The sequence below is a fragment of the Fukomys damarensis genome, unplaced genomic scaffold (assembly GCF_012274545.1).
Source record: "Fukomys damarensis isolate Sample0158 unplaced genomic scaffold, DMR_v1.0_HiC HiC_scaffold_9, whole genome shotgun sequence".
Classification (NCBI taxonomy): Eukaryota; Metazoa; Chordata; class Mammalia; order Rodentia; family Bathyergidae; genus Fukomys; species Fukomys damarensis.
The window spans coordinates 45,906,285-45,920,459 of NW_022900921.1; the positions used below are offsets into that span (position 1 = coordinate 45,906,285).

The 14,175-nt window shown below is 38.6% G+C and overlaps 1 long non-coding RNA gene across 1 annotated transcript in view; it reads left to right on the forward strand.

Annotated features, from left to right (window-relative positions):
• LOC104867359 overlaps window positions 1–12,516 on the forward strand; it is a 16,172-nt gene extending 3,656 nt beyond the window's left edge. The window contains exon 3 of the long non-coding RNA XR_781747.1: window positions 12,450–12,516. This is a non-coding gene — a long non-coding RNA (uncharacterized LOC104867359). The remainder of the gene's footprint in view (window positions 1–12,449) is intronic.
• Window positions 12,517–14,175: the final 1,659 nt, after the last annotated feature.

Sequence of the window (14,175 nt, forward strand, 5' to 3'; positions counted from 1 at the left end):
AAAAAAAAAAAAAAAAAAAAAAAAGTTAAAGTTTTATTTCTGGTACCTGGCTTTGAATTTCTATCCTGGAACATGTTGTCTGTGTAATCTTTGTCAAATTCATTGTCCTTCCTGTGTCTTACTAATGACAAGAAATTATTATATTAATAAATCCACATACAACACTTAGAAAATTTACAAGAAATAGTGCAAGATCAAATAACATGACCTTTTCTACTGTTAGTAATATTATCCTTATTGTTCTAATTTTTCCAGTGAAAACAAAATGGCAATCTTTTCTTTTTCTTGTTCAAGAACACAACTTGTGGAAATATTTTTAATTAATTTTGCCTGGAAGAAGGTGATCAGCTGTGTGTCTGCCTAGTGAGGCCTCTTTCATTTCTTTGATTATTCCTTCTTATCTCTTTGCTTTCATGTCTTCTTCAGGGATAGAAATGATCTCTGTACTCATAAGATATTCAGCCTTTAAACTTTCCTGATTCTCTGCAGCAGCTGCTCAAATTTGTCTTTTCTCGCTTTGATTGTTTTTCCTAACAAATATTATTTTTATTGATATTGTACACATATACGTGTTTAAACTGTAAATAATATAAATATGTATAAATACATATTTGTATATTTGTATATGTGTAAATACCCATTTCAAGCAAAAAGTATTATTTTTTTGCAGTAGAAGTTACACAGCACTTCATACATAGACTATATTTAAAAAATAATTTTATTAGTGCATATTAGTTATAGAGATGAAGGAGCTGCCCTTTGGCAGGTTTGCACATGTTACATACTTAGGATGTTCCCATTCCCACTCCAAGACCTCCATCTCTTTTTCTCTCCCTGTCCCCCTTTCCCTCTTCCTCTTCTTTAACAGCTTCCTTCTACTTTCTTGTCATCTCTCCCCAACCTGCTTTTTTCAGATTCCTCATATGAGTGCACACATGTGGTATCTGACTTATTTCACATTCCATGATGATCTCCAGTTCTGCCCATTTTTCTTGCAAATGATGACTTCCCTCCTCCTGATGGCTCAGCAACACTGCTTTGCACATATAATCGCCATAGCTTAGTGAAGTGGGCTGCAGTCAACACGCATATGCAGCCTTTAATTCTGCAGTACTTTAATTCTCAGTCGTGTTATACTTATGAGTTCCCTCTCTGTTGTATTCAGTCTTGCTTTTGCTTAATTTTTTGATTTCCTTGTCAGTCTTTTTCTTACAAGCCCTTCCCTTCTCATCCTACACCACCTTGACCACGCCGAGGGCTGATTTTCCTCTCCGACTGCCCTGTGCTCTTGGGGAACCAGAGCCCATCTTCATTCACTTGAGGGGTCTCTGCTGAAGTTTTCTCCTAGCTGCTGCCATGTCATTTCCAGTGAATCTTTTTTCTCTGGGTGCCGCTCTGTTTTCCTTATTCTACTGACTTGTTTTGTTTCTCAGTTTTCTTCCTTCATTGAGCTGAAAGAGTGGGTGACCCACTCACACATGATTGTCCACAGCATGGATGTTCTTGGCTCCTCTCCACGCTCACTGTGCGATGATCAAGGTAGTTCAGAGATGCTGAGTGATGCAGAATGCTACTGCTCCAACTCCACTGTTGCTGCTGGTTCCCACACTGACCTCGCTGACACTGCAGGGCACTACCCCCTAGCTGCCCCCTGGTTTTCTAAGAAATCTGTTTTGTCAGCAACCAAGGTAGCAGGAAATACTTCTAGGGAACTGCATTTCCTGCCCCTGCCTGCTGCTCATCTCCCAGGAACCTGGTGTCTTGTGCAGCAGCAGGACTGAGGTCACATGGCTGTGCTGACACTCTTGGGTTTTTTGCTTTGTAGTTAGTCTAGGAAGTTGTCACCTCTAAATGGATCTAGACTCAGGGAACACAAACACCAGCATTGTGACCTCAGAAAGCACCAGGAGGCAAAGCTGCCCATGTTAGTGTCTCCTAACTTTGACAGCTTGTGTCAAAATAATTCTTGCTATTTTGCCACCACTGTAGGACAGTCTGGAGCAGAGAGGACAGTGAAAAGGTGACAACCTGGGGGACAGGGGACAGGGACACAGAAGGATGCTTAACATCAGAAGTAACATCAGACTCTGTTCCTCACACACACCACCCTCAAGCTTTGATTCTAGCTCCTTTCTCTTTTTCCACTTTTGCTTCTCTTGACAGAGTAATTGGTTTCTCATTAACTTGACTTGGTGTTTGCTGTTATATTGTGCCCAACTACTTTCCAACCAGTGCTAAAGAAACCATTCCAAGCAGCACATCACATCATCCAAAGCAGCACCATCATAAAATTCTACAATGACCACATCATTTCATTTGGCTTAGAAAGGATCACAAGGACCCTCATCCTGTTATTTCAGCCTCATTTTCTGCTCCTGCCTCTCCTGATCTTACACAGCACTCTCCCATCATCCACGGGGAATACGTTCCAAGATGCCTAACACCCCAGATAGGATGCAACCCTTTACATCTTGTTTTTCTTTTTTTCAGAGCATATATACTTAGGGCAAAGTTTAATTTTTAAATTAGAGACAGTAAGAGATTAACAGCAATAACTAAATCCAAAGTAGAATAATTATAACAAAATGCCATGATAAGATTTATATGAATGAGTCTCTCATTCTTGAAAAAGCTAGGGCAAATATTAATATTTGAGGCCCTGTTGGACAGACAGCAGGTCTCTGAACCAGTGAAACGGGGTGGTGGCCACGTTGTGGGGTGGGACTGTGAAGTCAGCCCCCTGTAGCTTTGGGTGGCTTTCTAGATAATTTACTGATAGATAAATGGGGATATGTTAAAAGCTGTGAGCTGTCAAATTTTCCACTGAGGCATTTTTCATGAATCATAGGACAATTTTCCAAAATTTTAAGCATTAAGCTTTTACCTGTCAAATTTTTCATCATTTTTCTCAAGTGTTTTCTATTCATCTATCTAGAGCAAGTTTATGATAGTTATGTTTAATGTTATTTTAGTCGAGCTTTAGCAAATATTTCTGCATTATTTAGTAAAACAATCATGCCAATTCTGATTCTTTAATAAATGATATGATTATATTTTAAATGTCATCTCCAATTTTATGTGAAATATCTAAAAACAAGCCTAAAACAAATATTTTGAAATCCGGATCACATCTTGATAACTATGCAATATTCTGGGTTATTCTCGCTCTATGACTTGAATTAGTTTGCTTTTCTGTTTTCATAACTGCTTGATTTTTATGTTTGAATATATTTATACCTCAGAAATATTTTTATAACATTCATATATCACCTTACATGGATATATAAACTTACAACCCAGATAAAAGGATAGAGAATATTTTCTGCTTGAAAAATATTTTGGAATCCAAAAAAATTAAACCAGGAATTTATCAAGGAGGGTTTCACATTAAGTTATTACTCTAATATTTTATTTTTCTCCTTAAGTATATAATTGAGTGATATTTCCTATTTGCCTAAACATAGTTTGTAAAGGAAAAATGTTACAAGTGGATAGAATATGAAGTTAAAATATATAACAAGGCAATAAAACTTGCAATCTTATCACCTCCTGCACAAAATTTAGTAAAAGCATCTTCAAGTGATCCTGGTAACATGTGTTAGCAATGTGTGGGATTGAAGCAAGCAAAAGAAAACAAACAAAAATGCTTACCCATGAAATTCTAGAAACAGACATGGAAGAATTAAAGGTGTACATCCTTTTTGCAGATTAGTATTTGTCACACTAAATGATCGAAAAGTGGAAAAATCAGTATTTACCATTCAGTTTTGATGGATATGTTGGCTTGATTTCCCATTAAACGCTGATCTGTCCTAACTGCTGTCGTGGCAGTGCACAGCTGCCCCATGTCTTCTATGCTGTTTCCCATGCCCACCTGCTCCCTCCAGAGATGGGCACTGAGACCACCTCCCAGGACTGCCTGCTGGACTTCCCCACATAATTATCCCCAAACAGATGCACTTTCATTTCTAAATAGGATATTACTACTGGGGTTATTATGAACTCATTTCTTTTAAATTTCGACTTCATATCATATTTAGATTGTTTTATTCTTTCCATAGCATTACATGATATAATGGTACCACAGTCTGGGCTTCCTTAATGTCTTAGTCTCTGTGTCGCTGGAGATTGGGTAGCTCACGAAGAACGCGAAATTATTTCTAATAGTTCTGGAGTCCACAGGTCTAGGTTAAGGTGCTGTCTGGCTTGAAGTCTGATAAGGGCTACTGTATGCTCCAACATGCAGATCTACTCCCAACCCCTTTCCAAGGACTCTAAGCCCATCTACGAGAGCTCTCCCTTCATGAGTCAGCTCCCAAGAATTCCACCTTCCAATTCTGTCACATTGGAGATTAAATTTCAACACAAGAATTTTGTGGAACACATTCAGACCATTGCACTTAATTTATGTCAGTAAGGATTTCCCTATTTTAAAGTGTCCCTACCCCCCCACCCCTGTATACACTGATGCAGCGAACGTTCTTCATTTTGCATTTGTGTGCCCTTGTACATTTTCAAAGTTCATTTTCCTAGAAATTGTACTGACTTGAAGTAGCTGTTATTTCAAATCATGACAGTGTTATTGAAAAGAAACAAAAACATTAAATAAAGTACTACTCCAACATTGAGAAGCACTGCATGTTGTACAAGTGAATTCTCTATGTAATTCTAGGAATAGCCATTGAATGAAGCTAGGAAGAAGATGGGTGACTACCTTTGCTTTCCTTGATGGTGAAGGGATTGTCTGCGGTGGCAATGGTGTTGTGATGGTTCTCTCAGTGCCTCTCGGCTGTGTGTGAGAACACACGTGTTCATCGGAGTAGTGCAGCAAGAAGCAAATGGCACCCTTGGCCTGGGTCATCTAAGCAGAGGGAAGTGGCTGCTATTCAGAGTCATGGGCCATGGTTTAAGAGATTTGGAGGACAGTGTAATGTCCTAGCAGGAAGCCTAATGTGAGCACTTAATGGACTTAGAGAGGGTGGTTCTGTTGAGCAGTCCTGCCAAAAGACTGATGGCCTTTTTCAAGGGCGTGGCCACCCCTGGAGCTCCACAAGGAAGGGGAGATGCACACCTGATTACACCCCTTTGGCTCTGAGAGGCCCTGCTAATCCTTGGCCCTGCTCATGTCTAAGTCCAACCTCTGGTAATATAGGGTAGGGTGAGATGGAAAGTGGTCTGGTTGGAGGAAGAATCGGTGCAGATCTGTGTAGAATCTGTACTCATGCTTGTGAAGATCTGCAATACCAGGTTTCTTCTGTGGCTTGAGGAGCAGGACCACTTCTGTTACAAAATCTTAGACAATGTCATAGGCAAAACATCAGGGCCCAGATGTTTGGGTTAGGACCAAAGCAGGGAGCCTGGAGACTCACTTGAAGCTGGCTCTTGCATCTCTCTGTGGTCTGAACATCATAGTCTGATGTCTGCAGCAGAGGGTACATCATTACAGGGTCTGCTAATAGCCCAGAAGGGTGTGGAAACAAACCTAACAGACATTTTCACTTAGGAGACTGTGGAATGAAAAATCATGCAATAAACTACCTGTGACATCCTCCTTCACTGAAAACCCCAGACTTACAGGACAGAAAAGCTGGAAAAGAGGCTTTGTACCTTAGCAGCAAGTCATGACAAAGCTTTAATCACACACAATGAAAGCACACCCTTCTGGGATGTACTTGGTAAACTAATTCTTATGATCACGTGTAACAGCATGCTGCCAAGGTATGCTACTTAGTGGACAGTTGTTTACTGATCAGAAGCAACAAGCACACAGTTGTAAATACAAAGACACACCACACCTTTACTATAAACAAAGTACCACCACATATTCAGACCTAGTATTTTCTACCTCTATAAGATCCTTGAAAAATTTCCAGCATGCATACTAATTTTTATCATGCATAGAGGGTGTGCAGTTTCAAATACACAATCACACATTACTTATTCCTGGGAAGCTAGTTAAAGTAGGAGAAAATGTAAACTCCCAATACATATTAAACTGGTTGAATAAATGTAACCCCCAGGTACATGTTGGTAATTAGGGAGTAGGGGAGAGAAACAAGATGTATTCACATGATGGCCCGACAGAGGGGGATAGACTCGGGCCAACACACCCTGATATTTTAATATCTGCTTGCTGTCTTCACTAGGACTAAATTTCCTCCTCCTGCACGTACCCTCTTGGATAGTGTGCTTTGCTGTCATTGTACAGTGCAGATGGAATATGTACCAAAGTAATGTGCAGAGAAAAAGCAACTGTGAGCACCCTGTCCTGGAAGGCTTTGAAAATGATAGGGATTTGAATTAAGTTTTTCAAAAATAATTTTTTTTGTAGTTCTTGTCCTACTTTTTCTCCACATGATTTTTCAAACAATTTTTTCCTCTTTTGTAGTATACTTATCTACTCTCTGAGCCCTGGCCAGTACCTAAGCCCTGGTTTCTTTTTTCCTACTAATGGCAAGCTTGTTGCTCTTCATTTTTCTAGACCTGTACTGACCAGTAGAGAACCATAACCAGTTACACGTAGCTCTTTAATTTTTAAATTTAAATTAATTGAAACGATATACAGTTGTACACCCAGCCCCTCTCAGTTGCGCTGACCAATAGCCACATGTGCCTGGGGTTCTGACTGTAGACAGAGCAGATTTGGTGGGCCAGTTCCACTACCATCATGTGTTCTGGAGAGCACAGTACCAGATCTTCATGAGGTAGGTTCTGTATAGCAAAGACCATTTTCTCTTTTATACTATCAGTTATAAGACTCAAATTTCCTTTGATGATATTTCTTTCTCTCCTCCATTCCTTTTATTTCTACCATCACCATACTTCCAGATTCCTATTACTTACTTCTTAACACAGTATCTTGGTCCCAGATGATCTGTTCATCATTTTCTTTCCATTCTAGTTCAGCCTGGTCAGGTTTAGCCACACTGCAACTAGATCAGCAGTTTCCCAACATAATTGGATCAACTTTTCCCCTGCATTGTATTCCGTTGTCTTAGAAACTTGGTTTTTTTTGTTTTGTTTTGTTTTGTTTTTGGTACCAGGGATTGAACTCTGGTCCTTGCGCTTGCAAGGCAGGCCACCGAACCGCTGAGCTAAATCCCCAGCCCTAGAAACTTGTTCTTAATTTGAAAGCCACAGGGAAATAGAACAGAAGAGATTTCTTCAATTTTTTAACCCAGCTTTAAGATGAAGAAAATCAAGTGATTCACCAGCATTGTACTTATTTCTTCATTTTTGTTATTAGCTAAATTCCAAAATCTATATCCTAATATACATAACATATGCTACACTTGATCTTAGCCAAAAGGCCGAAAAGCAGTACATAACATATGCTGTGCCACAAATTAATTCATGATTAAATCCTCAGAATTTACATTTGTTGCCTTGTATATAAAATGACCTTTGAAGTAGTAATGTAGTACTAATTATGTTTTTCATCTGATGTAAAGTGATTATAAGCTACCTCACATAACTACAAATTAAACCACATAGCAATACTTTGTGTGTTGTATTCTTCTTTCCAAAAGCTCAGGGACTTTTACAGAAATCATTTTATTAATTTTCACACATCTCTGAGATGAGATGGTTGGTTTTAATTATCCCCCTCCTGCATTTGGGAAAGCTGAACGGATGCCATTTATCCCTGAAGGACAAAGGTTCTGCACCAAGTGTGCTATCTTAATACTCACAGCGGAAAGGCAGGAAAAGCATCTTTTTCATCAAAGGTGCTTCATTGTGGACAACTTCAGAAGTTTCAGTGAGCCACCTTCTGTTCCGGTCAGGAGACCCAGTACCTTACCCTGTCTGTTTAATATTAAGATATGATCAGCTTTCCAGGGACACAAGTCAAAGAGGTTAGTGTAGGATCCCTAAAAACAAACAACAATCTCTCCACCACATCTCATCTTCTGGGTCCTTAGATCTGTTTGCTTTTCACTTAGGTTCAAGTCCCTATTGTGTCCATCTCTTGGTCTTGGTTATAAATTTGGTGCAAAAGTGCTACAAATACAAATTACATGACAGTCTTCTCCATTATTCATGATCTTTAGCCCAGACTTGGAAAAGACCAAAAATACATATGAAGGGGAAGCTCAGTTAGTCAAATTAATAAACGACAACCTCTCAGAGAAGGCAGGACAAGGGTATCTCTATACCTTTTCCTCCTGGACATATATTAAATATTTCCAAGGAGTTTGTACATTTCTACCATGTTTTTATTTCTTCTAAAATTTACTGTGGCTAATACTAAAATGATGGTGTAGTCAGAGGCGCTCCAACATCAGGTTAAAAAGGGAGCATTTTGGGAACATCCTAGCCAAGGCAGAAACCACAGGAAGTTTTAAATCCCTCCTATAATCTACTAAGGTTATACAGATGATTGAGAATTGACTGCATTTCCAAAGACACAAGGCATAAATATGTGTAAAATAAAGACTAAGCCATGCATTGATTTTAGCAGCTGGAATAAATAGTCTCATCAGAATTATTAGTAATATTCAAATAAATGCATGGGGAAACATTCCCTTATCCCTTGGAATATGCTGAAAACACACAAAGAAGAGTCAAACAGTAAAATATAACTTTTAAAAAATTTTTAAAGCATTTATTTAAGTAGGGGTTGCTATACAAATGAAACCATGTTTCATTTTAATTCTTTTTTTCAACTTTAATTGAGTTTATTGGTACATTTTAGGGATATAGTACAGTTACATTCATTGCTGGAATCTTGTACCTCTACATGACAGGTCTTGGTTCTCATTTTTTCCCCTTGTCCCTGCCCTCCCTTCAGCCCCTCCTCTCCTCCCCAACTACCAGCACTTCATTTATTTTTTATTGAGTTTATTGGTACAATCTAGGTACACAATACAGTTACATTCATCATTGGGATGCTGTACCTTTACATAATAGGTCTTGATTCTTATTTTTTCCCCTTGTCCCTGCCCTCCCTTCACCCCCTCCTCCCTTCCCCATTTACAAACACTTTATTTTCATTTTTTCATTTTCTCATTTTTTTCTCTCCCTTATTACCTTTCCCCCACCCTTCCCACTTTCCCTACACCTTTAGCCCTTTACTTTCTATTGAACATTATTAATTATCTCATTAGGATCCCGTGTACTAATATAGCTTTTTCACACCAGAGAAACTATTTGGTATTTCAGTTAAAGAAATCTCTGTATGAACATTAAAAATAGGGAATCCTAATATAAAACTAAAAAGGAAAGTAAAAGAGAAAAGGCAATGATGTAATATTAAAATAATCCTTAATTCTGAAGATGAAAATGGTCCCTTATCATATTTAAATTGCTTCTTGCTCTCGTAGTCTTATCTTATTCTTTTTTTCATTATTTAGAGAATATTAGTTTCTGTAATCAAACCCATGTAGATATGACCTTACATATTTAGTACAATGCGTTACCTCTGTACAAATGGAAAAATAAAAACAAAAAATAAAAATAAAAAAAATAACATTTCTAGACCAATATGACTGTCCATATCTGTACAGTGCCAACTCAATACAGTAAATTGGGATAATTTTTTCCAAAGTTGACAGCTTTTATATTTATATAAAAGACTAATAATAGCAATATGTTATGCAGTCATCTGAACAAAATTATAGACATTCAGCACATTCCATTAAACAAACAAACAAAGAAAAGAATAATATCCAGAAAACAGCAAAGTTCTGTTGCTGTTGTGGTACCTGGCACCATTATTTTTTATTAGCATCTTAATCATCATCTGGAAAGAGAACATTCTAGAATAGTATCATTAAATATAGCTCTGATAAAGCATGGTCACTACTATGTATCATAGAGCAGGTACAAGATATTTTACATTCACAGAGGTATGATACAGTACCGTACTGCATCAATAATACTAGAATCAGTTTTGGTTTGAAATTTGCTTTGTCTGCAAATAAGATTGCTACCCCTGTTTTTTTCTGGGGTCCTGTCACATGTAGAATTGTTTTCTATCCTTTCACTTTCAGTCTATGGGCTTCTTTTTGCCCTAGGTGTGTTTCTTGTATACAACATATTGTTGGATTTTGCTTCTTATTACATTTTGCCAGTCTATTTCTCTTGATTGGTGAGTTGAGGCCATTGACATTGATGGTTATAACTGATATGTACTGACTTATTATTGACATGTTATTGGCCTTTTTTTGACTCTTTTTACTTTTTCACCTTCTCCTTTTAGTTTCTTACCTTGCCTATTTGATTTGCTCTGTTGGGCCTCATGGTGTTGTTGCCTTCATTGTTTTTTTCTAGGATCTTGTTTAGAATTGCTTTTAGTGCTGATTTGATATTTGTGTAGTTTCTCAGGTTCTCTTTGTCATGGAAGTGTCTTATTTCCTCATCCATTTTGAAAGAGAATTTTGCAGGATACACCAGTCTAGGTTGGAGGTTGTTCTCTTTTAGTACTTGAAATATCTCATTCCAGGCTCTCCTTGCCCAAGGGTTTGTGCTGATAAGTCTGCTGTGATTCTGGTGGGCTTTCCTTTGCATGTGATTTGTTTCTTTTCTTTTACTGTTTGTAGTATTTTGTTCTTCTGTTGGGTTTCTGGGATCTTGATTATTATATGTCTAGGTGTAGATTTTTTTTTGATTGTGGCTAGTTGGGGTCCTATATGCCTCAGTTATCTGAATGTCAAATTCTTCCCCTCTGTTTGGGAAGTTTTATGTCATTAATTCTGCGAACAGCTTTTTTAAGTCATTTTTATTTTCTCCTGCTACTTCTTGGATTCCTATCATTCTTATGTTTTTCTTCTTTGCATCATCTAGGAGTTGTTGGATCGATTTCTCATGATCCCTAACTGTTTTTAAGAGACCTCTCTTTTCCTGGTCACTGACTGCAATCTTATCTTCTATATCTGAGAGTCTATCTTCAAATTCTTTTATTCTGTTGTGTACACTTTCAATGGAGTGTTTCATCTCCTGGATATCTGTTTGAATCTGTTTTATGGATTCTATTTCTTTCCCATGTTGGGCGTTTATTTTTTCCATTTCTTTCTTATGCTGGGCCTTCATGGCTTCTATCATGGTCCTGAGCTCATCTATTTTTTTGTCAGTTTCTGCTCTAGAGTCTCGAATCACGACTTCCATTTTGCTCACTATCTCTATGGTTATCTGGGAAATTATTTCTGTTTTGAAATTTTCAAGAGCCTGATTGATCTGTTTTGTTACTTCCTGTGCTTTGAGTTCAGGGTGTCCTGGTGGTTCACTATCGGCCTTTTCACCCTCATTTACCCTACTGTTTGCCATTGGTGAACTGGAAGTCTGTCTTTGTGTCTTGCTTAAGTGTTTTCTCATTTTTATTTTTGTTGTCAGACTGTCCTTGGTTTAATCTCTGGGTTATCACCCACATCTTCCTGATATAGTTGCACGCTAGCTTCTGTGTCTCTAACGACCCACAGACATTCTCATCTTCATAACATCAGAGAAAACAGCTCATCAAATGAACCGCAATGCTTTACCCCAATTGATACAATCAGCAACACATTAAGATCAAGGACAACTTGGAAGCTGACCACTTGTGGTAGTCACTAGTCTATCACCCTTAAATCATTTGAATTAAATTGAAATCAAGAAGCAGCCCAGAACGTGTCTGCAGTGACCAAAATTTCAATATAGTGTATTTACCATTTAATGGCTCAGACAAAGTGAGGATGCAAGACCCCTGATCTCAGTTAGCTGATGGCTGAACCCCATGATGCAGACTGACCTCAGGCTGCAAGGCCCAGATTGAGTTCCCCAACCTTCTGAATGGTTGAACTGCACACTGTTTTCTGCTATAGGTCTCCTATGCACTTTCTTTAAAGATATTCAAAGTTGGCAACTCAGAAAAATACCCTTGATAACCACCTCTGCCTCTGCGGAGTGGGTCCAAAGACTGGCACAGTCCAGTCAGGAGGCCTGAGAGTGTGTGTGGGGGTAAGGGAAGTTATGGAGGTTCAGAGGTGCCTGCAGGGTGCCTTCCTGGCACTGGAGCGATGGCGGCTGGGGTGGGAGAAGGCTCTCCTTCAAGTGGTGGATCAAGGCCCACTACAAGCACTTTATTTCCATCTTTTCTTTATCTCACATTTTTTTCTTTTCCCTTATTTCCCTCCCCTATCCATCCCACCTTCCCTATACCTTTAGCCTCTTTCTTCCCATTTCACAAAGTAAAATATAACTTACACAATGGAAAATACTTAGCTAAATACATAGATAAATAAGATTGTTACAAAATATAGTAAAAGTAGAAAATAGAAGGTACTCATCTGTTCTTTATATACTTTTCTTAAATTAATAGAGTTCACTAGGTTACACTGAGTGTCCATCAGTTTTCTGTTACTGTAATAGATGCCTGCAGTAAACAGGCATCTGACTTACACAGAGATAAGGTTTATTTGGGATTACAGCTTTGTAGATTTGCACTCACGGTGAATTGGTCCTGTTGCTTCCAGGTCTCTGACTAGCCAGCACACCATGAGGGAGATTGTGGTAGATGAAGCATGCTCAACTTAGGGTCAGAACAGGTGAGAAAGCAGACATCTGGGATTTCAGTGTCATCTTCCAGGGAACATGACCATATGACCAGGAGGCTTCTTACATGAGGCCCTACCTCTTACAAGTCCCATCCTCTCCCAAGGCTGCCACCTGCTGGGGCCCAAGACATTCATACTTGGGCCTTTGGGGAGATTTATCCAAATCATAGCATGTAGGAATTCACTTTCAAAGAGGTACTTTAATATGTGAATATGAAAAAATTTAGTTATCCTCTCCCCCATTTTCTACTTTGCACTTCTTGTCATGTGCAATAAAGCTTTCAGATCATGACTGACAGTAGACGGTCTGGATGAACTTCTGAGATTTCAAGTCCTTTACAACTGCACAGAGATGTGTCCTTCCCAAGGACTTGTCACTTTCATGGAGTTGGTGAGACCCTGAAACACTTTCCTGTCCTACTCCAGACTGGAGAGCATAATGTGGCCTGGAGGTCAGCTCTGGTCTGAAAACAAAAATAGGAGGCAACAAAGCCAAGGAGGAGAGAATCAGCCAAAAATATAAACTGGTGTAACTACCATGGAGATCAATATAGAGATCCCCAACCAACTAAAATTTAAAATTCCATTTCACCCATCTAGTCCCTTCTATATATGTTTCCAAAAGAGTTAGAGGCATGGTATTACATGCATACAAGTACTTGTAGCAGTATAACCCATAATACCAAAATCTTATGACCTGTATGTCCATTAACTGATGAATAGATAAAGGAAATGTACTATTTACACACAATGGAGTATTACTCTGCCATCAAAGGATATATTTGAATTATTATTAGGAAAATGGTTGTATCTTGAGACTGTCCTGTTACATGAAGTAAATCAGACACACAGGCTTCAATATTGCATGATTTCTTCTATGTGAGAAACCCCAAATATACATAATTTAAAGAGAAAAACAAAAGATAGACAATAGGAAACAAAGAGATAGATCTTTGACAAATGATAAGGGGATCTAAGGATGGAGGAAAAAATGAAAGATGATAAAGGGGTGTAGAAAGAATTAAGATGTGCTATATGCATGCACCAACCCCCCTTGTGATGAAAGTGATCATTATTATGCTGAGGAGAGGTGATGAGACTCTGAGCTCACACAGAAGCAAACGACTCCATGTCTGGAAGCAATAAGCATTTATGATCTTGTAGTGGGTTGGAAAGAGGGTGGTTCCAGTTCCAGGCAAAGGTGTTGGCTGGGGCTGCAGTCACTGGAAAGTCTGAGTGATGGAAGATCCACTTTTCACCTTACTCCCACAGTGGCTGGCAGAGCTCAGCTTCTGATGTTCCACAACATAGCCACTGTCCTTCCCAGAACAAATGAATGGAGGAGACAGATGACAGCACCCAAAACAGAGCCCAGAGCTTTCTACAAAACCCAATCTTAAAAGTGCCTTCTCATCCCTTCTGTCAAATTCTACTTGTTAGATGTGATTCAATACATCCAGCTTATTCTCAAAGAGACAGAGTTATCTAAGGCGTGAGCCCTGGAAAATGGCAATCTCTTGAGATATCATAGGGTCTCCCTGTGACAAGCATGACATTTTAATTTTTATACACTTTATACTTGGGGATTTAAAAAGTTCATAGAAATTTAGTTATGTTTTTTAAAAATTTTGATTTTCAAGGACAC